Raw genomic sequence first — 23,791 nt, forward strand, 5'->3', positions numbered from 1 at the left:
ATTTTGTGGTAATTTCCACTACCTTATATTTGGTAGGGAACTATGTTCAGAGAGTCCCTCTTCCCGTTGGCTCATGTACCTCCAACGAGCTATGCTACAAACAATCACTCTCAACTGTCCATACTGAATATGATCATGCACACATCTGTCTTAAAATGACAATTGCACTGTTTAAAAATCTCCCCTCATCATCAGCACTGTATTGGTAAATATAAAACACACCACCCGTCTGCTTTCAAATATTTTTCTGTATTATAAAAGTTGCATTTAAACACGATCTCACTCTTTACAGAAATAAATAAAATAGCACAGTAACAGCATTGTCTGTGATACACTGAAAAGAGATTGGCGGAGAAAAGAACTCGATTTGCAACATTAACATGTGATTAAGGCACAGGAATCTCCTTTCCTACACTGACTGAATATTCTCGTACACACTCAGCTCACACACTTATCTGTTCAGCCCGAGTTTTCTTCAGCTGTTCTCTTTCTGAATGTGGCTCCCTTGAAGATTAACCCCAGTGAAACGAGCGCCTTTCGTTTTCAAACCAGGGTCATTGCCTGGAACTCTCAGCTTTTTCAGCAGAAATGCTCCAACCAGGAAAAAACAGGTCCTTCTCCCAGCTCTCCAAATCTCCACTGTCCTCCCTCTCTCTTCAAACTCCCCCCAGCAAAACCCTAATCACTGCCTCTAGCATGATACTTGCTACGACGCTGCTCCAATCAGAATCAATCATGCCATCTCCTCCCTCTCTACACAATGGCTCATTTTTATAGTAATACTTTGTAACCAACTGATTTCCTGTTCTTTCGAGCCCTTTTGCTTCCTGTAGTTATGTGGACAGAGCAGCAGAGAAAACAAAAAAAAATGAATGTGCGTTTAAAAGTTCACTTTCAGAGTAGGCCTATTTCTGCAGTGGAGACACATTTTTATTAGTGGGTTATGTTAAATTCAATTTTTATTAGTCAGGTTATTTATGAGTAATGTTAGTTATTAATTTTCAAATGTGTCTCTTGCACCATAGGCATTTCAGGTGAAAAATAGTGTGCATTTTTGAATGTGCACGTGTGCTTTTAACTGTAAAAATAGATTTGCATCTTATATGTTAAAATCGTTTTTGACTGAATAGCCTGTCTTTCCTTGTTAATCTGGTAACACATATAGCAATGCACCATAGGCATTTGGTGCTGCATCAAAAAAAAAAATTGCTACCTGTGCAGTAGTGCTGTACTCTGTGCTGTAACACGCCAAATATCCTTACAGTGTGCAATGTTCACCTATCTAGTTTACTGTTAAGTATTTTTCTATGGATTCTTATTTTTCAGTTACTTTACATAAGTACACAAGTAGTGTTCATTATTCATCATTTAAGTTGGATTGTAGTATGAAACTTGAAGTCAGTCCCCCTTTTAAATGCCTTTTTGTTGCTGCGGTTATGGTAAAAGTCAATGAACTGTAGCCGCGGGTATAATAAAAAATGTTTCTTGTTATTATTTATTGTATTTTTGTATTTATGTATGATAAGTAGTCCTTGAAAGGACTCTTTTTTGCTATACTGAGTGTACTTTAGCACATCAGGAGTACTGTGTTGATGTTATGAAGGAACACTGCATTTCCTTCATCAGTTAGGTGTACTCCGTCATGGCCATGTAGAACTGTATGTTGTTTTTCGCATATCCATAAATGTTTGTGAGCTGTCATGAATGCTGAAACTGCTTTATCAACATTTCTCAATTTTGCCAATTAAATCTGGTGATCCAGCTCCATTTTTCCTTCTGAGTGGGTTTGGAAAAGATAAAGATGGTGTGAGGAAATAGTTCCATTAGTTTCCCCATGTCTTGTTTCATCATTACAGTAAGGGTCACACATTCTCCAAGTCATTCCCTCTACAATGAATTAGTATGACCTCTGGGTTCCCTGTACTTCTCAGTAATTTTGGAAAAACCTGGAACCAACACATTCCCCGCAATCCAAACCATTTAATTGTAAAATATTTCAAAACTAGGTTCATGTTAATATTTAATTTCTAAAAACAAAAAACAACAACCAAAACAGCCAACTGTATCCAATCAGCCAAACAGTTTTCAAAGCAGCCATGATATCTGCAGTATTTCTCCATTTCCAGGAAAATTATTCCTAGCTTGAATTTGTAATAGTTTGTATGAGCAGGGTATGTATGATTTTTGTGTGTTGTACTTTCTAATTGGTCGATGGTGCTGTTGTTAGTATTCGCGGCTATCCAACAACCGCCCAGCGCACGGCATTGTTAATAGCGGGTACATCCTCACACATGTTTCCTCCATTGAATTGGTTAGAAACCAAAGAAATACTGGCCATTAGAGGTTTAGCCTCTACAAACATCTATCGCCTTGTTATCCTTCTACAGCCTTCTACAGCCAAAGAAACAATTCACCATTTGCTTTTGGTATGTTCAGCGAGACGAGAGATTTGCTTCAAATACTTGCATGGTACCTTATCCAACTTTTCTCTTATGGATGAAGAAATTTGCTGGCAAAAATTGATAGGTGGAGACAGAACATCATGGCTACTGGCCACGGTAAATATTATGCAACATATTGTAAAGGAGATGTTTCCATTATTTCTCGTGAGGCCGTAGTGCCAAGGAGCAGCAGACTTAATCTTATACAGATACCATACAAAGACAATTCAAGAGACAATAAGCTTCAGTCTAATTATCAGATTTATGGACTTTCTTTTCTTTTTTCCCTGAAATCACGATCTGCTTCTCTTTGTAAAAATCTACTTTTGGATTAAATACAAATACATTTTAAAAAAAAGATATATAGGGGATTCCAAGATGGCCGCCGCGGAGACAAGCTGCGTCTAAGCCGCGCTCGTACCGGGCCGCCTAAATAAGCACTTTTAGAAGCAACAGCAACAGCAATGCAGCATGCGAGCGGATCGCTCCTCACAACGCCGCCTGTGGGCTCCGGACAATAGGGAGCACGACTGCGGGGCGCTGAACGCCGAAAACGGCACCCTTGGAGACGGCACCCCTCCCCCAGACCGGCAGATCCAACGCCGCGGAACGGAGTGGCAGACTGCCGGCATCGAAGCCGAGGGAGAAAGGACAGAGGAGGTGGGGGCGACTCCCTGCCCCTCCCAGGAGAACCGCGGAGGCATCGCCCCCCCAGAGGAAACCGGACTTCGAGCGGTCATTCCAGCTACCCTCCCCCCGCGCCCTTCGCAGAGGAAGGAGAGAGAGCCACAAAGAAGACGCCAGGATTCGGCACCAAGGGCACAGGGCCCCCGACACGGCGCAGGGCAGAGGCACGAGCGAGAGCCCCAGGACCGCGGGGTCGATGCGGAGAAAGTTGGTGAGCACCTAGGATTGGGGAGAGAGCGCAGGGACCACTACAGGGCGCCCAGGGGCGATCCAAGAAGACACCCTTTTGAGACACAGAGGACTATCAGAAGCCCTCGCACACCCCGGGTGAACTCCAAGAAACACACAGGGGACCATCAGAAGCCCACACATATTCCAAGAGACATTCATAACATGTCAAGGGCAAAAAGTAAAAATAGTGCCTCCCAGCAGACCCCGATCCCCTCAAAACAAGACGCAAATATCCTTCAACTGTGGTCGGCGGACTCCACGCCGCAAGCGAAGGGAAAGCTGCAAGACATCCAACAAAGGGAAGAAATGGCACAGGTGAACCCCATACAACCCTCTTCCAGGGATGACATGCATACATGGTTCCAGGAACTCCAAGAAAAATTCATGTCCTCCGTACAGGAACAGTTCACGACGATGAAAAACGACATGAAACAAGCGGTCCAAGACCTAAGAATCGATGTGGCGAAACTGGAGGAAAGAACCGATATATTGGAAAGAACACTCCAAGGGATGGATGAGGAAACGCAGCAGACGAGTGAAGCCCAGGAACATTTGATGAGACTCACCCATAACCTGGAGATTCAGTGCGAGGATTTGGAGAACCGCTCCAAACGCTCCAACATCCGCATCAAAAATATGGCGGAAACAGTACAGGACAGAGACCTCATGTCGGCAGTTAAGGATGTGTTCAGCAATATCATAGAAGCAGCAGAGCCGGATACAATCGGAGTCAACAGAGTCCACAGGGTTGGCCCAAAAAGATCGGGAGCACCAGGGGAGAGGCCAAGGGACGTCCTGGTGGCACTTTCCTCCTACCCGCAAAAAGAACAAATCCTGAGGAAGGCCAGAGAAATGGACCACATAAGAATGAACGGTCAAGAAATCCAATTGTACCAAGATCTGGCACTGACTACAATGCAGAAGAGAAGGGCGATGGCCCCACTAGTCAAGGCCCTACAGGCGAAAGACATTCGATACAAGTGGACGTTTCCTTTCGGGCTGACGTTTACATGGGAAGGGAAACAGCAGAGAGCAACCACCTGGGAAGAAGGCCTCAGCATAATGGGCCTTCAGGGAGATACGGAGGACGTGGAACAAGAGGCACCCAGCGGAGAGCAGAGGAGAAGACCTACAGGATGGGAAACGATCAAGCACAAAAGACCAGCCAAAGGGAGAGAATGCCGTAGGAAACAGACATGAAAAGAGGATGTGTCACAGAGAGAACGGAGGGCGCCAAGGGACATCGCACCAATCTCTGGTGAGGGAGCGGGAGAGAACACTGCAGCTGTACATGAACTGAAGAAGGCGGCCCGGGATGGACCCTCCGGCTTGGAATCGGGTAAGATAAGACAGTTATGTGGGGTTTAGGAGTCCCCACACACACAGCCCCCGAGAGGAAGGAGGGCAGGGAGTCTCGGGCGCAACGTCTGGGCATCAGTAGGAACCCTAGCCCTACTCGGGGGCAACAAGTTCGGTTCAGTTTTTGTTACCAGTTGGGGGGGGGGGGGTTAAGAGGGCGGGGAATGAGGGACCGGGACAACAGACAGAGGGCAGCGGAGAAAGAAGGGAAGTCAAATACTCAGAACTTGTGCCTTACAAAATGGGGAAGATACGCATAGTGACCTATAACATAAGAGGGATGAATCACCCCGTAAAAAGGGTGAAACTGGAGAAATTACTCAAGAGGGAAGGGGCGGACCTCCTTCTCCTACAAGAAACGCATATAAGAGCAAAAGACAAACAAAAGGCCAGGATAAGGGGATATACAATATGGGCCCAGGCTAACGCCACTAACAAGCGGGCGGGAGTCATCATAGCAATGAGGACCGGAAGGGACGCCATACTGGAGAACACCATCACAGACAAGGAGGGAAGGTATGCGTTCGCAAATGTGGTGCTGGAGGGGCAGAGGATCACCCTAGCGTCTATATATGCGCCCAATGTGGGACAGGACGGCTTTCTTAGAGACACCCTGGACAAATTAGAATCCTTTGCAAGTGGGGAAGTGATCTTGGGAGGAGATCTGAATATGGCATGGGACCCGCAAAGGGACAGAAGCACAGGAGGGGCATATGGCCAGGGGGCTCCATCGAAACGACTTAAGCAGCAAATGGACCAGCTGGCCCTGAGTGATGTATGGAGGGAACTCAGGGGGGACCAAAACGGGTACACTTACTTCTCACATGTCCACAACTCGATGTCACGAATCGACTACCTATGGGCTTCGGTGGGCCTCATGGGCAGAATCCAGGAGGTGAAAAAGGGGGCAATGGCACTATCGGACCACGCACCCTTGTGGCTCGATATGAAACTCCAGGGGAAATCTAGAGGTCTGTGGAGGTGGAGATTGCCGGAGGACATAATCCAGGACAGGGCTACGGAGGAAACCATAAGGGGAATGATAGAAGAATACTTCACGGACAATGACACAGGGGAAGTATCAATCCCCACAGTCTGGGAGGCGTTTAAACAGTGCTCCGAGGGAAACTAATGGCACTAAAAATAACGAAGGAAAAACAGAGGTCCGTGTGGGAAAAAGAACTAGAAAAGTCAATTACTGAGATACAAGGGAAGATACTGACACAACCCTCCAGGGAACTTCAGAGGACTCTTAGACACGCGCAGGGCCAGCTGGAAATGCTGCGCACAAAGGGAGCGGAAAGGAGCCTTCTATACCTAAGACAAAGGTACTACATTAAAGCAAATAAAGCAGATAAGTTGCTGGCGAGACAACTACGTGCAAAACAGAAAGACATAACAATCAAAAGCATTACAAACATGAAAGGGGAACACGTTACAGGCACACAAGACATAGGGGAAGTCTTTAGAGAATACTACCAGAAACTGTATACCACAGACCAACCGGAGGCAGATGCACAGGACACATATCTGAAAACCCTCACATTCCAGCAAATCTCACCGGCAGACAGGCAGGCCTTAGAAGACCCCATAAGGGAAGAAGAAGTTAGAAGAGCAATAAATGAACTACCGAAAAATAAAGCCCCTGGCCCGGATGGCTATACAGCCCCATTTTATAAAAAATATGCGGACCAATTGACCCCGGTTCTAACCAGGTTATTAAATTCCTTTAAAGAAAGTGGCAATGTGACCCCCACCATGAACGAAGCGAAGGTCCTGGTATTTCACAAACTAGGGAAGGACCCATCCTGCCCGGCCTCATATAGACCAATTTCACTGATAAATATAGATGCCAAAATATACACAAAGATTAATTCACCTAGATCAATCAGGCTTTATCCCAGGGAGACAAACACACGACAATCTCAGAAGAGTCACCCATCTGGTGGAAAAGATAGGTATAAAGCGAACCCCAGCAATTCTCCTGGCACTTGATGCTGAAAAAGCATTTGACCGGGTGGAATGGTCCTTATTATTTAAGACACTGCAATGTATTTGTATTTGGGGAACACTTTATTGCCAGAATTCAAGCAAATTACAACGCCCCAACCTGCAGAGTGGCCATCAATGGGGAGGTATCAGAAAAGGTGTACATATCACGGGGAACTAAACAAGGGTGTCCACTCTCTCCCCTCTTATATGCTATATTCCTAGAACCCCTACTGATAAAAATTAGGGAAGCTGCGAATGTTAAGGGGATAGAGATGGCAGGCATGCAACACAAGATTACCGCATATGCGGACGATATGCTGTTGGCACTAGAGGAGCCGGACCGATCGCTGGCTGCAGCAATGGGAGAGCTAGAAACTTTCGGGGCCATCTCGGGGCTAAAAATCAACAGAAACAAATCAGAAATACTAATACTGGCAGGAGACGGGGATAAGATTAAGAGAGAAGCAAGGGCACTCAACCTCAAGATAGCAGAGGAGGGTATTAAATACCTGGGAATTACTCTCACACACAAGGTAGACCAACTGTACAGTAAAAACTACCTGCAGCTACTTACTAGAGTTCGAAGAGACATAGAAAGATGGAACTCATTGCTGATATCATGGTGGGGGAGAATTCAGGCGGTAAAGATGACCATTCTCCCGAGGCTCCTATACCACTTCCAAGCCCTGCCGGTGGGGATTCCCCGCTCATTCTTCAAATCACTCCTGAGGGTAGTCTCAACTTTCGTGTGGAAGGGGAAAACTCCGAGGCTCTCCAGGGCGGTATTAACCTCGTCAACTAAGGAAGGAGGGATGGCACTGCCCCACTTTCATAAATACTACCAAGCGGCCCAACTCAGGGTGCTTCGGGAATGGCTGGGAGAAGACCCACAACAGATATGGGCAGCACAAGATAGGGCGGGGCCAGAACCCCACTAGTGGAACTACTCTGGAAGCAGAAACAGCACAGAGATCCCAACATAGGGATCAGCATCAAACTGAGCACGACCTTGGAGGCGTGGGACACCCAAACAAGAAAGGGCGCAATGACCAACACAATAGGCCCATTCACAACCATATGGAGGAACCCGCAGTTCCCGCCAGGGTTGGAGCAAGGCACATCAGACAACTGGGAGGAGGCGGGCATAACGAAAATTGGGGAAATGTTTTGCAACAATGAAATTATTCAATTCGAATCATGCCTCACACTCCCAACAAGAACCACACGGAATAGATATAGCTATGAACAACTTAAGCACTGGCTAAAAACTCCCGAAATAGCGAAGGCGGCTACGAGAACCCTAACCCCATTTGAGAAATACATCACAACCAACTCAGGGGCAAAGAAATGGATTTCTACACTATACTCCTTTATAAACAAACAAGGTGAAGAGATCAAATGGGCATATATGCGCAAATGGGATAGAACGCTGGGAAGGGAACTCACGAGAAAACAGTGGGAGGACATTTGGGCCCAGATCCCCAACATGACAAGAGCGGTGCAGATGAGAGAAATGTGGATTAAAATAGTGACTCAGTGGCACTACACGCCTGAGAGACTGCATACTATGTTCCCAGGAACATCTAACCTTTGCTGGAGGGAGTGCGGAGAAGTAGGGACGTGGAGACACATCTGGTGGACCTGTAAAGGAATAGTGCCGTTCTGGGAAGAAGTTAAGGGAGAAATGGACAAGATATTTCCAGATGTGAGACAACTAGACGAGACCGTATGGATGTGTGGCATGAGAGATGACACTTCAAGAAGCTACACGAAAACACAATGGAGAAGCTTTGTGGGACTTCTCATCGCGGCATGGACAACAATTGCCCAAAACTGGAAAAAGAAGGATACACCGCTAATATTTACGTGGCTTCAAAAAGTATGGGCGCAGCTAGCAATGGAAAAGGTCACGCACACAATCCAAGACACTAAGAACAGGTTCACCAAAGAATGGGGCGGGGTCTTGGAACACCTGCAGTCAGACTTTATGGATCAATGGTGCCCCCACAACATAAAGGTCACAGACATTTTCAACGCATAAAGAATTCCACGAATCAAGTCACACGGTCCTTGGGTGGGAGGGGGGAGGGGGAGTTGGGGTGAAATGTTGGTGCAAAGTTTTATTTGTTGTGATTATGAAAATAATAAAGATATGTTTTAAAAAAAAAAGATATATATATATAGTCCTCTTTTTTCGTGTTTGTTTATAAAAGCCAGCATTTTCTGGAGGTTTATCCTTTAGATTCTTGAACTCTGACTGTGAACAATGCAGGAGTGTGGGTGATGTGAAAGTAAGTGTTAGTCTTTCTTTAAACATTTGAATATTTAGTTGCAGTGTTGTGTGTGTTAGTTGTAGTGACCATTGCTATTAGATGGTGTTCATTATTATTTTCTTCATTTGCTGTTAATGTATTTTGAGGTATGCAGTTTGGAATGTTTTTTGAGGTAGTACAATTGCTGGTGTTGTGCAAGTTAATTTTTGTAATGTGGTTATTTTTATATTTTCTTGTAACTGCATTGTTGTCCTCATCCCAGTGTATTAGCAGTAGATGGTGTACAGTTAACTCCTTAAGTTAATCAAGGCATCGCCCACACATGACTTTCATCACTGAATCTGGGAAGAGTTATGAGGCAGTGCACCTGGTGAATGAGAACTTGGTTATGATACCGGTGTACCACTGTAGAAGTTTAGAAAAAAAGGGGGGAAATAAATTGGCACTTAAAAAAAACGATCTGTTGACAGGTAATCTGAGGTTCTGCGATGAAATTCTGCTGTTTGCTAAGTGTGGCATCTTCCTTAACTACCCGGTCACAGCATTTTGTACACATGACTTTCATCATGGTTTGATCGGGTGTTGGTAAGAGAGAAGTTTGTGTACTGCATACCACTGCTGATGTAGAGGCTTAATTTGCAGTTGGAGTTGTTGATGCACTGGTGGATGGAGGTTATGTAGGTGGTGCTGATCGCCATCTATGCAAGCAATAGGCCCCATGCATTTTTCTTTTGTGATGTTTATGTGCTTTACTATAGTTATCATCGACCTCATTCCAATGGATGTGCACTAGATGGTTAATCATAATAGATGTTCCAGGCTTTGAGATGGAACATCTGAAGGCCCACAGCATAGTGTTTTATTGCAGAAGGTACACAGTACTTACTGTGGCACTTTTCTGGAGCAGTGTTCTTACACTTTGAAGAAACGCCAACTGTCAGCTATTTATTTTATTTCTGTGTACTTCTTCTGTGTACTTGGTGGTGAAGGATTGTGGACCCAAATGATGATGGTGTCACTACTCAAGCTCTCATTTCCAGACATGTTGGAATGTTTTAGTAGGAAGGAAAAAGTCAAATTTTCAAAAAGACAAGTGAAAAAAGACAATGCTGCACCAAATTGAAAAGTAAAACAGAAAAAGGAAATGTATTGTGATAAACCTGATCTGTGTGGTGACATGTTCTCTAAGTTTACTTATCCTACCCTATGTTCTCTTGTTCTCCAAGTACTTATTCTACCCTATTTTCTCTTGTACTCCAAGTTTACTTGACCTTCCCATCCTTTATCCTGCATGCAACTAGAATAATATTCTTTGTTTATTTTGACCCAGTTTCTATACAGTTTTTACCAATATTTGGAGAAGTATTAAACCAAAATATAAATATGTGATAAAATGTTTTTGCAAAAGAAAAAAGTAGAAGTAATTATTAAGAACACTTTTGATACGAAACAAAAATTGTTAATTTTCATATTAAATAAACTTAAGAAATTGCTTAAGGTAACTACATCATTCTATACAAATATGCAAACTGTTCATGTGCTTACACGTGACAACTTTTGTGACATCTTTGATGGAGAGTAGCAACACACTTTTTATACTGAAATATTTTTTAATGAGGAGAGTTGCATTGACAGTGGACGTAGCTATGAAGTCCGAAATGGTGTGATTTCTAAAAAAGAAGAAAAATACAGTGTAATAATACGGAAATGGAAACTGCATATCAGTCAAAAATGAAATGAAACAAGGATTGTGAGGTATGGACTTTTTTGTGCAATATTGATATTATTTCTTGTAAAGTTTGAAAGAGATTTTTGCAAGTATTGCACAATAGTGATAATGTTCAAAGACAGATCAAGATGCTACAAAGAATAGATGACAGTGAATTTTGTGAAAAAAACAGGACTTTTGGATCACTCTCTAGCTTGTCTTGATAAAAGCAGATGTAAGAGTCAGTTTCATCATATACGGATGCTGGCTGCACATCATAATAAAATGAGATATCTTCTAGTTAAAAGTGTAGGAGTGCAAAACACCAAGTATCCAAGTATGTCTCTTGCAGTTTTAAATCAAATACCTTTGACTGGAACTGTAGAAAGTGTAGTTTCCACAATGCAAATGATCAATATGATGCATTTAAAAGAGTATGTGTACGTAGATTATACTCTTATAGGAAGTGGAAATGATGATCCTATGATATGTCTTCTACTGAAAGACCTGACATTGTTTGTGTATCTTGTCAACACACTTTTATAAGTCTCAAGTGCAACTAGTATATGTTGAGAACAAAATTAAACACACTGTAGAAGATGTTTGGAAAGAGCTTTATCTCTGTAGAAGAAAGATTTGATACAAGTGAGGCGCTTTATGTTTGTAGACACTGTGTAGGATTTTATAATCAAACACGTATTCTGCCAAGAAGTGTCTTAAACGATATGGTAGTGCCTGATATCCCTCTTGTGCTTCGAAAATGTAACATGTTTGAAGTGATTGCATTGAAAACTGTTCATCCTTTTCAGGTTTTTGTTAGACTGCAAACAAAGATGTGAAATCTGCCTAAGAATGCATTATTGCAAGATGTGAGAGGCAAGGATGGGTATTTACCCCTAGATTTGGAAGAAAATGTTGATACTTTAGCAGTGACCATGACATTGCAGATTATTTGTTTTAGTAAATGGTGTTGCCACTAAAGATAAGAGAATTTGGTAAAAGCTCATCGATATTAGAAAAGTGAGAAACACATTGGCGTTTCTATTGAAGCACAATGAATTATACATAGGCAGGCTGACAGTACCAGACTTTTCCATGCTTGATGTTGAGTTGTTTTCCTATGTTTTCCTATGCTTTTTCCAACTGGTGCTGGAGGGAGAATGGATGATCAGAAGGTGTGAATCACTGTTTCAGAATATTGTTGTACAAGAATGTATTCAGAAGATTCACTATTCATCACCAATTTGGAAAATATGTGTAACTTATTGTATGAAAGTGAATTTTGAACATTATGTTAGGCTGTTGTTCATACACTTCAGACTGGAGCTAGATTTCAAAATCTTTCTGCATGTGAGATGCTGCTACATGTTAAAGAAAGAAATGAAGTTTTAGAGTTCAAACCTGTGAGTATTCTTGCTACAATGAGAGGAACTAAAAATTATTTGTATAGGAGACACTTTGAGGTTTGATACATGATCAGAAATTTGGGATCTCCAACCTGGTTTGTGATTTTAAATTGGGCTGAGTATGTTTAGAATGATCTTGCAGGGTGGATTCAGGAAACAAATGCAGAGAAAGACAACATAGAACACATGGCACCAGGAACATTTTGTTCTATGGACCCTGTAAGTGTATCACAGTTTTTTCATCACAGATTTTTAGCCATTGTACACTTTATATGTAATAAAGAAAATGGTCCACTAGGCCTTGTAGAACATTTGTGTTGGAGGTAAGAGTAGCAGGCACATGGGGCTCCACATATACATATGCTATGATTAAAGATGCTCCTCAGTTTGGTGAGGAAAGTGATGACTGTGTGATGGAGTTGATTGAAAAATATGTTACTTGTTCTATTCCAGCTCAGCATGTGAATGTTGATCTACAAAGTGGACAGGTTTCAAAAGTATTCATGTCGAAAGTACTGTCAAAGAAAATACTAACGTAAAGACAAGTGCTGCACACAGTGCGATTTGGCTTTCGGAGCCTTATGACGCCAGTTGCTCATGTGAATAGTTTAATGTCATCTGTTCAGCACCATGTTACTGGTAAGTCACCAAGAAATACCTATCATTTAAGAAGAAATAAGGAATGCCAATTTATTAATGATTACAATCCTGTCATTGCTCAGCTCTCGAATGCAAATACTGATGTACAGTTTATTGCTGATATTTCAACAGCTGTTGCTCGTTATGTTACAACATACATGACAAAAGCAGAACAGAGCAATGCAGCTGAAGTATGGACAGACCTATCATTGGGTACAAGTCTCAGTCAGAAACTTGTAAGCCTTGGTTTGAAGATGCTTTCACATATAGAGTGTAGTAGCTATGAAGCTGCAGATCGGCTAACTAGTTTGACTCTGTATGGACGTAGTGTTAATGTAGTTTGGTTAAGTCTTAGACCAGTTAGTACTAGAAATCGGGCATTGAAGCCTTTGACTGAAATTGAGCAGTTAGCTGAAGCAGCACCTCACAGTACAGAGATTTTGAAAACCACCTTAATTGATACATATCCAAATGGATCTGAAATGTTGGTGGATCTTTGTTTTTATGAAGTAGCACAATGCTACTGATATTGAAATATTGAAGCAAACAGTGACAAAGGACGGTTTAAAGTACATGGATGTAGTGGTTGTCTAGTGAGACATGAAAAGTCAAGTCTCATTAACCACACGACACTGTTTTGCCAAACTGCAGAGTAAAAGGAATGATTTGTTTTTTGTATTTCACAGTTGTTCTTCCCATGGCGTGCAGATGGTGATTTACTTGGAAGTTTTAAAACATTTGAAACATAATGTTTTGCTAAAAAAAAAGCTTAATTACATATCCATAGTTTGAGCAGCACTTGTAGTTACTGGAGAAAGAACTACATCAAGAAGAACTTTTGGCAATTGACTGTGAAAAAGAGACTCCTGAGGGCAGTCAAGATTCTGCAGGAGGAGGTCCAAATGTTCTTGGTAAGCCAATTATTCAAACTGATGTTAAGCTTGCTATGGAGGAAGTAGAAATTGGAATGCAACAAAGTAAAGTTGCAGATGTGAATTGTGATGAAATTGTTAGTAAACTTAAAATAGAGCAAACAGAAGTTTATTATAATATTAAAGATAGATTCTTACATGGTTTACTCTATGATAAGCCTGAATGCTCTTGTGTGAAATACACACCTGTATTGTTGTATGTTAGCAGACTTGGTAGGAACGGGCCAATCTTTTTTAATTAATGCAATGAGAGCTATGATCCAAAATGTAACAAATTCCTCCTTGTCATGTATTGTAAATGATCCAACAGGTTTAGCAGCATTTCATGTAAGGGGTCTTACTTTACATTGATTGCTGATGTTACCAGTGGAGCATGCCAACAAGCTAGAATATTGGAAACTTGTATCAAGTGCAGCACAAGAAGTAGGGAAAGTTCTTCGAAAATGAAACACCTTGATTGTAGATAAAGTAAGTATGGTGTCTAACCTGATGATAGCTTTCATTCACTTGAGAGGTTTTGAAGACTGATTGCATTTTGTTTGGAAGTAAACTTGTACTTGTTTTTGGAGACTTGTTACAATGAACTCCTGTCAAAGGTCAACTAGTGTTTAGAATGCTGCAATCTAAGGATGCTCAAAAAAGTATAGGAAGTATTGGTCATCTTAACCTCTGTAATTGTTTTGAATTCTAGGAACGCAACATTAATATGAGGCAATCTGGAAATTTAGAGTATGCAGAAATGCTTAATAAGTTTCATATAGTTGTTCTTGAGGAAAATGTGAAAGCAGTCTTAAAGGGGAGACGGATTTCTAACATGTTTCATGTAGATTGCAGTCCACCTGATATTATGTTGACTCTTAAGGAAATACATTTTTTGTGTTGCTTTGATGTGCACACTTGCAGAGTCTAACACATTTAACTCTAAAATGCTACTGTCAGAGAAGCAAAATATTGTAGAGATAAAATCATATATGTAAGTATGCATTTATTATGTTTCAAAAATACAAGATGGTAGAAGAATTAACATGTCAATAATTATTTTTGTACTTTTCTGTAAGTCAGAAAACTTAAATGTGTGCAATTATTTTTCATGAGGGGGCATCCATTGACTCTGGACATTTCATGACATGGGTTCGAACAGAAGTAGATTGGCTTCTTTCTGTCAATGAATAGTAGGATTTCTTTTGCGCGGCTAAGGTGAACAATGACTGGAGAGCTTTAAATCGTGGCTCTGATAACCATGGCTACAGGCAACAATTGACCATTTTGAATATTGAAACTGCATAAAATACATTACAATATATGTTGTAATATATGTGTGCAGTCTATGTTTATTTTATCTATTTTTGTAACATAAAAGGTGGCCCTTAAGAGGCGGGTGGAATAGGGGAGGAGAATACATAAGGATGAAACATTTAACAAAGGGAATCAAATTAAAATCCCAAATATATCTATTGCCATCACTTTGACAAGATGCGGTTGGAGCTTCTGGGTTGGAATCCAAAAGGCGTAACAGCATCTGCAAGAGAATGGTGTTGATGCTCCTTCAAGTGGGGATATTTGACTAAGATTGTTCTGTCTCTAGTAAAGTATTTGATAGAGATATCCATGGAGTTAGAACTCAAGCGCTCTAGATTTCAATCTTGAGGGCCATTTGGAACAACAGTTACATTCCTTATAAATAGGGTTGAAATGAGATCGGGCCTCATTACGAGTCCGGTAGTAACTGAGCCGGAAAAACCGGCAGTTTACCGCCGGACTCGTATTACCATTCCGCCTGCGTGATTCCCGGAATTACCGGGGCATTACGACCCCGGTGACCCGGGAATTCCGGAGGTGTAAGTCTGTAAGTCCCCATTACATTGAGTCTCATAGGACTCAATGGGAATGGGGAAGTGGAAACACCGGCACCATCTTGTGATTGTTTCCACGTCCGCCTGCAGGACTCGAGATCACCCGGTATGGAAACAACGGTGGCGGCGGGTTACCGGGTGACTCGTAATGAGGCCCATAGTGTGTAATCATGGAATGTCTTATGTGAAATCAACAAACATGATGTGTGCTGGTAACACATTTTTCTTTTTTAGATGTTTTAATATAATCATTATCTAAGATAAAAATGCCCTTTGATTTGAAATGATGTTGCTATGAAATTGTTGGAATACCAAAATGTAATCATACTAAGTGATTGTGAACTATATGCAAAATTGTGAAATTATAAATGTTGTAAAATTTTGTTGAACAAACTAATAAACAATGTAATATTATATATATATATATATGTATATATATATATATATATATATATATATATATATATATATATATATATATATATATATATATATACATTAAAAGAGTTGAATTGCCACTTAAAACATGACAGGTAATCTAGTCTTCAGCAATTAAATTCAGCCATTGCTCAATTGTGGCATCTCCCTTGACTACCCAGTCACAGCATTTTGTACACATGACTTTCATCATGGTTAGTTTAGGTGTCGGTAACAGAGCAGTCAGTATAGTGGATACCACTGCTGATGTAGAGGCCCCATTTCCACTTGGCGTTGTTGATCTACTGGTGGATGGGGGTTCTGCAGGTGGTGCTAATATTTGTCTATACAAGGAACGGGTCCCATGCATTTTTCTTTCATGATGTTCATGGTCTTTACGATATTCATCATCAACGTTATCCCAGTGGACTCTCACCAGATGGTTTCTCATAATAAATGTTCCTAGACTGAATATTGAAAGTTCCATGGTGTAGAGTCTTATTGCAGAAGGTGCACATTACCTTCTCCACCTCTTTCCTGGAGCAGTGTTCCTTCACTTTAAAGAAGCACCAACTCTCGAAGTGTTTTTCATTCCTGTGTGCTTCATCCTTGGTGGTGACGAGGCAACACAAATGATGATGTCATCCTCACTGCTCCTACTGTCATGGTCAGACATGCTGGAATTTCCAACTAGGGAGAAAAATATAAAAGAATTAAAATGACAACTCGAAAAAGACAATGCTGCAAAAAAAGAAAAAGTAAAAAAAAAGAAAAAAGTAAAACAAAGAATAGACAAACTTAACAAATCACACGACAAAGGAAAATTGGATTTTGGGAAAACTGTGAAAAAAGGATGAAGAAATTAAAGTTTAATGTGCCATAAGTGCTTGCAGTTACTCAGAAACCCTTTCACTGGCAAGTACAGAAAGCAAAATTTGTGTTTTTGTGGGCGTGGTGACTATGCGCGGCTACAAACTGCTGCGCAGTCTGTTTGGACAGTTTTGTATGCACGGATGTCATCAAACGGCATGGGCGTAGCCACATCGATGAGGCGCAAGATGAGGTTGGATGGTTCATAGACACGTATAAAAGTCATGTGTAGGTGCCTAGCCGCATCGCATGCCATGATTGGCTGGTGCATTTTGCGGGAAGAGGCATAGCCGTGTTACAGGAGTTCTATGTTCCATTGGCGTATTGGTACATGCGGGTTACATCAAACATCATGGATGTACTTGCATCCATACTTTGCAATGTGTGGTTGGATCGTTTTTTGGCACACATAACGTGTAGGCGCGGAACCGCAGCACATGAAACCATTGGCTGGTGTATTAGGCGCGAAGATGCATAGTCGCATCGAAGAATGCAGACGTTCCATTGTCTCATTACACATATAAGGCTTACCCCGCCAGTCATTGCTGTGCGTAGCTGCTCATGTATCCTTGGTAGAGGAAGATATAAAAAACGTTTTGACTGAATAAATACATATATCTACATATATATGAGCAGCAGTCTTGTAAAAAAATGTTTAAATATATTGACAGTTACTGTAACACTTTAGTAACTATTCATGAACAGTAAATATAACTGTAAATACTTTAAAAAGTTAAGTACATTTGCAAACTCATTTTTGGTAACAACAGGTTTATTGGGGGAATGTGGTTGTCCAGTTGCTTTGTATTTTACTTTCTAGACATAATACAGTGTTTTGATTAGCTGAATTGTCTATATTATTAATGTTAATTATGTATGCAATAACAAAACCCTTGAAATTTACACAAAAAGCTTTAGTTGCAGGGGCGCTAAGGTGAGCAATACATTGTACAGAAACCCTTGAAATTCAAGGAAAATACTTTAATTGTAGGGACGTTAAGATGATAACTTAATTCAACAAAACCCTGGAAATTCAGCTAAAGCCACCTTAACTTCACGCCCCCTGTTGTGTATCCTATGACCACAATAATGACATCACAGATTACACCACTAATTACATTAGAACAGTAACCAGTGTTAAGCATAGCCTTCAGCCATGGCCAGTGTGCATGGCTGCATATATTTTAAACCATTAATGGGTACTAATTAAGGCCTTCAGTCATGGACACTGGGCACAGTTTTCACCCACATGCACTGTATATTTGAAACCACAAACAGGCCACCAACCATAGATTATGGCCTTCACCAGTGGAGTTGCGGCTCTGCTCTCACAGCATAAATCATAATTTCTCAGAAGCAAGTAAGAATGCCACAACCACGGCTGGGCAGGCTTCTACCTGTATGCTGCAGTCCTTGTGTACACAGGAGGCGCATCAGTTTGTCCCTTTGTTTTGCCACCTTCGAAGGCAAAATTGGAGAGCCTGATATATCTCAGAAGATTAATAACGGTCTTTAAAAAGATGGTCTGAGCTACTTTAATATACAGTGAACAAAGAACCATTGTTCACTGTATATTTTACAACAATAAAATGCAATAAGCGATTGCCTTCAGCTGTGCCCACTGTGTATTATACAATACTAACCAGACACTAGCTATGGCCTTCAGCCGTGCCCACTGTATATTATATACACTAAGCAGCCACTAGCTATGGTCTTTAACACAATACTAGCCGGTGGTCACAGTTTCAGGCTACTAGGCATGCTTTTAATCATGCACATTGGTGTTTTTGACACTAACCGACCACTAACTATGGTCTTTGGTACTGACCAGTGACCCCAGCCTTTGTCATGGCCATGGCCAAGTCCACGGCCAAATTGTTATTAACATGATCTAACTTTTCATTAGCTAATTTATAAATAATGTTATGTCGAATTCCATTATTGATGTAATCAGTTATATTCAATGTAATTAGTGTTGTCACCAGTGTTGGGATCTGTGATGTCATCAGTGTGGTCATAGGCTGCGCACCAGGGTGAACAAAGTTAAGGTGGCTTTAGCTGAACTTCCAGGATTTTGTTACATTACGTTCTCACATATTTAATTGTTTATTCATAACACACTTAAAACCCAGAGATTTGTAAGCGCAAACCCGGGGATCGAACCTGTGTTGCTCTGTATCGTCTTGCTTCTAAGGTGATTGTGTTGCCCCTGAGCTATCCTCCCAAGATAATATCCATTAGCTCTTCAGAGGAGGAACTTCTAAATAACGCTGGTGGGGTGAAAATGAAACCTTTCATTTGGGACTGGCTGCAGACAATAGATGTTTTACACAGAGGACGGTCCTATGGGGAACAAGTAACGAAAAGGCAGAGTTGCCCTTAGTAAATGATCAGGTTGAGGAAGTCCAAAAACAAGGGGGACGCTAGATCGGGAAATATTCTGCCAGGTGGCAACCACCTATCAGGTGATAAGTTTCTTGGAGAGGGAAAAAATCTCTCGTCGTGGTGACTCAATCGCCATTTGGCTGGTATGAATGATTTCAGGGCATCGGGATTTGCATATGCTACCTTTATTGACCCTAATGTCTCAAAAACACTTTCATATGGGTGGTTGTCTGGGTATAAACGTTTTGTAAAAACAAGGTGGTATGGGTAATCACCAGGGTAATTTGTTTTGGAAAGGACAAAGTCACAAGGGCTCACCATGTGCCTAGAGACCTTGGACAAGCTCCCCAAGCAACCAAGAAGAATAGGAACAACCTGTGGCTATCTCCCACATCGATCTGCTCTTTGAGCCAACTCGACCCTGTCGCTTTTGTCACTCTAAAAAGGTTGAGCCTCTGTAATCTGATCTTCAATCTGTCTCAACATTAACTGAAACACCTGGGAGCAATCATCTCACCTGCCTTGAACACTGTAATCACCCAATGAAAGCAGCTTTCCCCACTTTGAATGCTCACTCACACCACTGGAAGCAGTCGTATTAATTTGTTGCAATGCCAGCACAACCTCAACCCCATAGAAGAAATAATCTTGCCTGTTTTGCATACCAACTCATCCCATTGGGAAGCCTAACCCAATCCATCTCAGCACTGTCTCGTACTGCAGAAAAGCACCCAGAAGACCACCCCAATGCTGTCAAGCCTATTTCAACTCATAGTCTGCGTCTTTTATTTCATGAGTGAGTTCAAAATATTTTTAGTTTGCGCTATTAAGCATCACTTACAAGAATGTTTTTATTTTATTGTTCATTTATAACACACCTAATACCAGCAAGTGGTTTCTAAGCACGGGTTCGGGATTCTAACCCGTGTTGCACTGTGCTGCCTTGCTTCTACGACAAACATGTTGCCCCTGAGCTTTACTTTCTCCCCAATAAGCCAAAACTATTTTATGGGAGTACATATAGGGAGGAACAGGGGTGGACTGGGAACCAAATGAGTCCCAGCCATGAATGACATATGAGGAGGACACTGAGTCTGTAGGTGGTGGTTGGTTATTTGCCCACCCAGTGCTTGCCCATGGCCTTGCTAATCCCTATGGACATTCCCACACATTCCTGCCTCTCCCTTCCATCAAACTTTACATTCAATGTGCCTGCCAATGTTTATTCGAAGCAGTCTTTTGAGAGTTAATTCCTTAATTGGAGTTGTAAACACGCTGTTCTACCAAGCCTGCCTTCAACCACTTGATTTATAAGCACTCTGTGTGTCCTCCACTGAAATCCTGTTATAAAGAAGCATTGGCAAAGCTGCTGAAGTCCTGTTTAAAACAAGCACTGGGAAGGACATCAGTGTTGCCCTTCACATACGTGCTAAGGTTTTGCCTGGCACTGCTATTAGTTGCAAAGGCACTTGCAAGATTCTGCACATGCTACTAACAATGGGTAGTTAATACCACTACGGCTGTGCCTGGCAGTGCCTTTCCCATGCCCACACAAAAGCCAATGCTTGTTATTAGTTGCATATATTTAAGCAATATGACCCGAGCGGCAGGGGCATTACTGACTCAGGTAATGCCCCGGGGTTCATAGTTATTGCATTCTGCTTGACTCTCGCCGGGTACTGATTTAGTAATTAAAGACTTGTATTGTTATAGAACCATGATTTGACATTTATTTTATTTTGGAACTACAGACTATGTTTTTTTTGGATTCATCTTTACTCGAAGAGGGAGAGTAGATTTACAAGTCGGGCTGTGCCTGATTCCGCTTAATGATTGGGTTCACTGCTGGTTTTGTAGTTCTAAAGTGTTACGTAGGAATCTGTTCTCATCTCTGTACTCTTGCAGATCAGCGGTCATTTAGTTACACTTCCCTGCAAGGGCTTCCATTCACCTATGCTTCCACTTCTCCCTCCTCTGGTCCTCCCTTTCTCTCCCGTCGTCTCTCCTCTAGCTCTGCCTCACTTTCTTCCTTCTGTGATCCCCACTCCTCCGCCTCCATCTTGCCCTCTCACCTCACTCTTCCCATCCTACCCCCCCAAACAACTGGCCAAACACAGTCCCCTTTTTAACTAAAACGGACCTGGAATTTTGTTTATGGACACAAGTGTATTCAGCGGTGTACGGTTTGCCAGTCCTTCTCTGAGATATAAAATAAGCCCTTAAATCAACTTTATCTCTGGACCGCCCTTTGGCTCCACAGACTGATATATCCTAATTCGCGGGCACCATGTTTATTTCCCATTCTATATCCTAATTCGCGGGCACCATGTTTATTTCCCATTCTATGCAGAGTTCATGTGGGGTATAGGGTTGAAGTCTCCTGTTTTTCTCTGCTCATCCTGACAGCTGGTGGACTCTTATTTATGCAGACATTGATTCTTAAGTTGAAAGGTGTGGTTGTGGCCAGCATGGAAGGCTACACAGATAAGGTTTGGAAGTGACTGGGAAGTCTAGGGTGTCCACCAGTCCAATACTCTAGCCTTAAAATTAGGACTTCATCACACTTGGGATCCCTATCATCCATCAAATGATATACCTCAATTAGTGTGTACTAAAAAAATTGAATCAGGGAGAACTCTGCCTTTAATCCATTTATGATACATCTGTTTAAAAATGAGTCTATATTTCACATTTCTGGTAAAAGGGTTTATTTCAAGACTTTTTAAACCCAGCACAACTTTCTTGCTGTTTTGAAAACATGGTCCAATGTTTCAACCACAAGACTATCATGAATATTCTGCACTGATGATCTCTAATAAGGGTGAAACCAGGTATGTGGTTGTCCTGTCAGTCTTGCAAAACGTCTGTTTTGGGTTGCTTAATCTATGTATAAAATAGTATTGCCCTCTAAGACAAAGACACATTTCTGTAGAATAAGTTTTACTTGTGGGCGAATTTGCAAACCCACAATGCCTTGCTGATGTGGCTCAGAACTGGAGGTTAACTTCCAGCGATGGCTACTATGTGGTGTGGAATGTGTGATTTGGCTCAAATGGACTATTATATTTTCAGCAATAACTAGAAAGAGCTGGCAACATTTAAATTAAACTCGGGGTCATTAGCTGCATGTACAGCACATCAGCTGGGGTGATATCCATTAGCACTCTGGGATAATATCTAGAGAGCTGAGGGTCAATATAAACATTTAGGATGGCCACCCTGAAATGAGCGGTTGCAGATGGAGCAGTGGTAACACAAAGAAAAAGGTATGGAATATATTCTTATTTTATTTATTTTTCTGTAAGTGAGGGCGGCTGAGGAGCGGGCACCAATGGTCTCCACGTATGCAATGTGGGATTATTTTGGTGGGTCAAATCCTTGTTTTCAGCAACCTGATTGATGCACGGGCCCACCCGAATGCCAATGGTAAGTAGGGGTGGTTTATTGGCGGCTGGAAGGTATTAACCAGGGGATATTGTGGTTTTGGCACCAGATGGAGCACCTGGTTATAACAACTGGTTTAAACCTGGTTTAAAAGGACCATTCATGTGTTTTGCCCTGGGTTTCTAATCCTGTACCTGATAGACAACAGCTGTGAGATTCAGCCTATGGAGCAGGGGGACAGGTTTTGACTGGTGCAGCAATCTTTTGCCTCTCTTGCAATTACATAATTTCATTGGTCACTTGAGTGTATGCTTTTGCCACCTGTCATGGAGTATTATGCAATCTCTGGGCATTGCTGCGTATGGTTATAGTATGCAAACTTTTAGGGCGTGTGATGAATGGCAGGTTTTGCAACCCATCTATGGCATTTGGTCTAACAGCATTGTTTTAGGGTTGCTGTTCTGCTAAGAGGTTCTTCTACTATCTCCCAGGATTAGGAGTTTTACATTCCTAAACTCCTGGGCACTCTCGCCTGGCAGTGACTGTGAGAATGGAGCCCTACAACATGCAAAGGCAGATGTATCTTTATCTAAAATTGCACTGCACATTGGTAATCATGAAGGACATTCAAGACTGAGGCTGATACAGCAATAGACTCAGCATAGCCTCTCCTGACCTATATATGCCTGCTGACTGTTATTGGGTTTGACTGACTTTGACTGACTGACAGATGACTATGTGAAGTGCAAGTTTAGAATGTAGTACTGACCCCAGAAGGAGGAGGTTTTCTGTTTGTTATCGCCAAGCCAAACTTTGGTGACCATTAAATTAACTGGCCATCTTCAGGGTTTCTTGTTTACTGGTCTCCGTTGTTACACTCCAGTACGGTTGATTTCCCTGAATACAGCATGCCCAACTTGCCTCTTAGTTGGTGCTCTTCTTTATTCCGTCTTAGTGCTGATCCCATCATTTCCTCTAATTCCTGATAGTCATAACAAGTCTATTTTTCTCTCTATGCCTAGTGCTGTTCTTACTCACTGGTCATCTTGCAGATCTCCTAATTGTCCTGCTTGATGCAATATCTCTAATCTTGTTTATCCACCTTCAGCTTCAGATTCAGGTGATTCTTGCATTAATGTCGCACTCTGGAATGCAGTCTGTCTCTGAAAAAACAAATTCTATCCTTGACATGTTTCTATGACTCAATACGCATT

Source organism: Ambystoma mexicanum, chromosome 6q (assembly GCF_040938575.1).
Source record: "Ambystoma mexicanum isolate Mex_15411 chromosome 6q, UKY_AmexF1_1, whole genome shotgun sequence".
NCBI lineage: Eukaryota > Metazoa > Chordata > Amphibia > Caudata > Ambystomatidae > Ambystoma > Ambystoma mexicanum.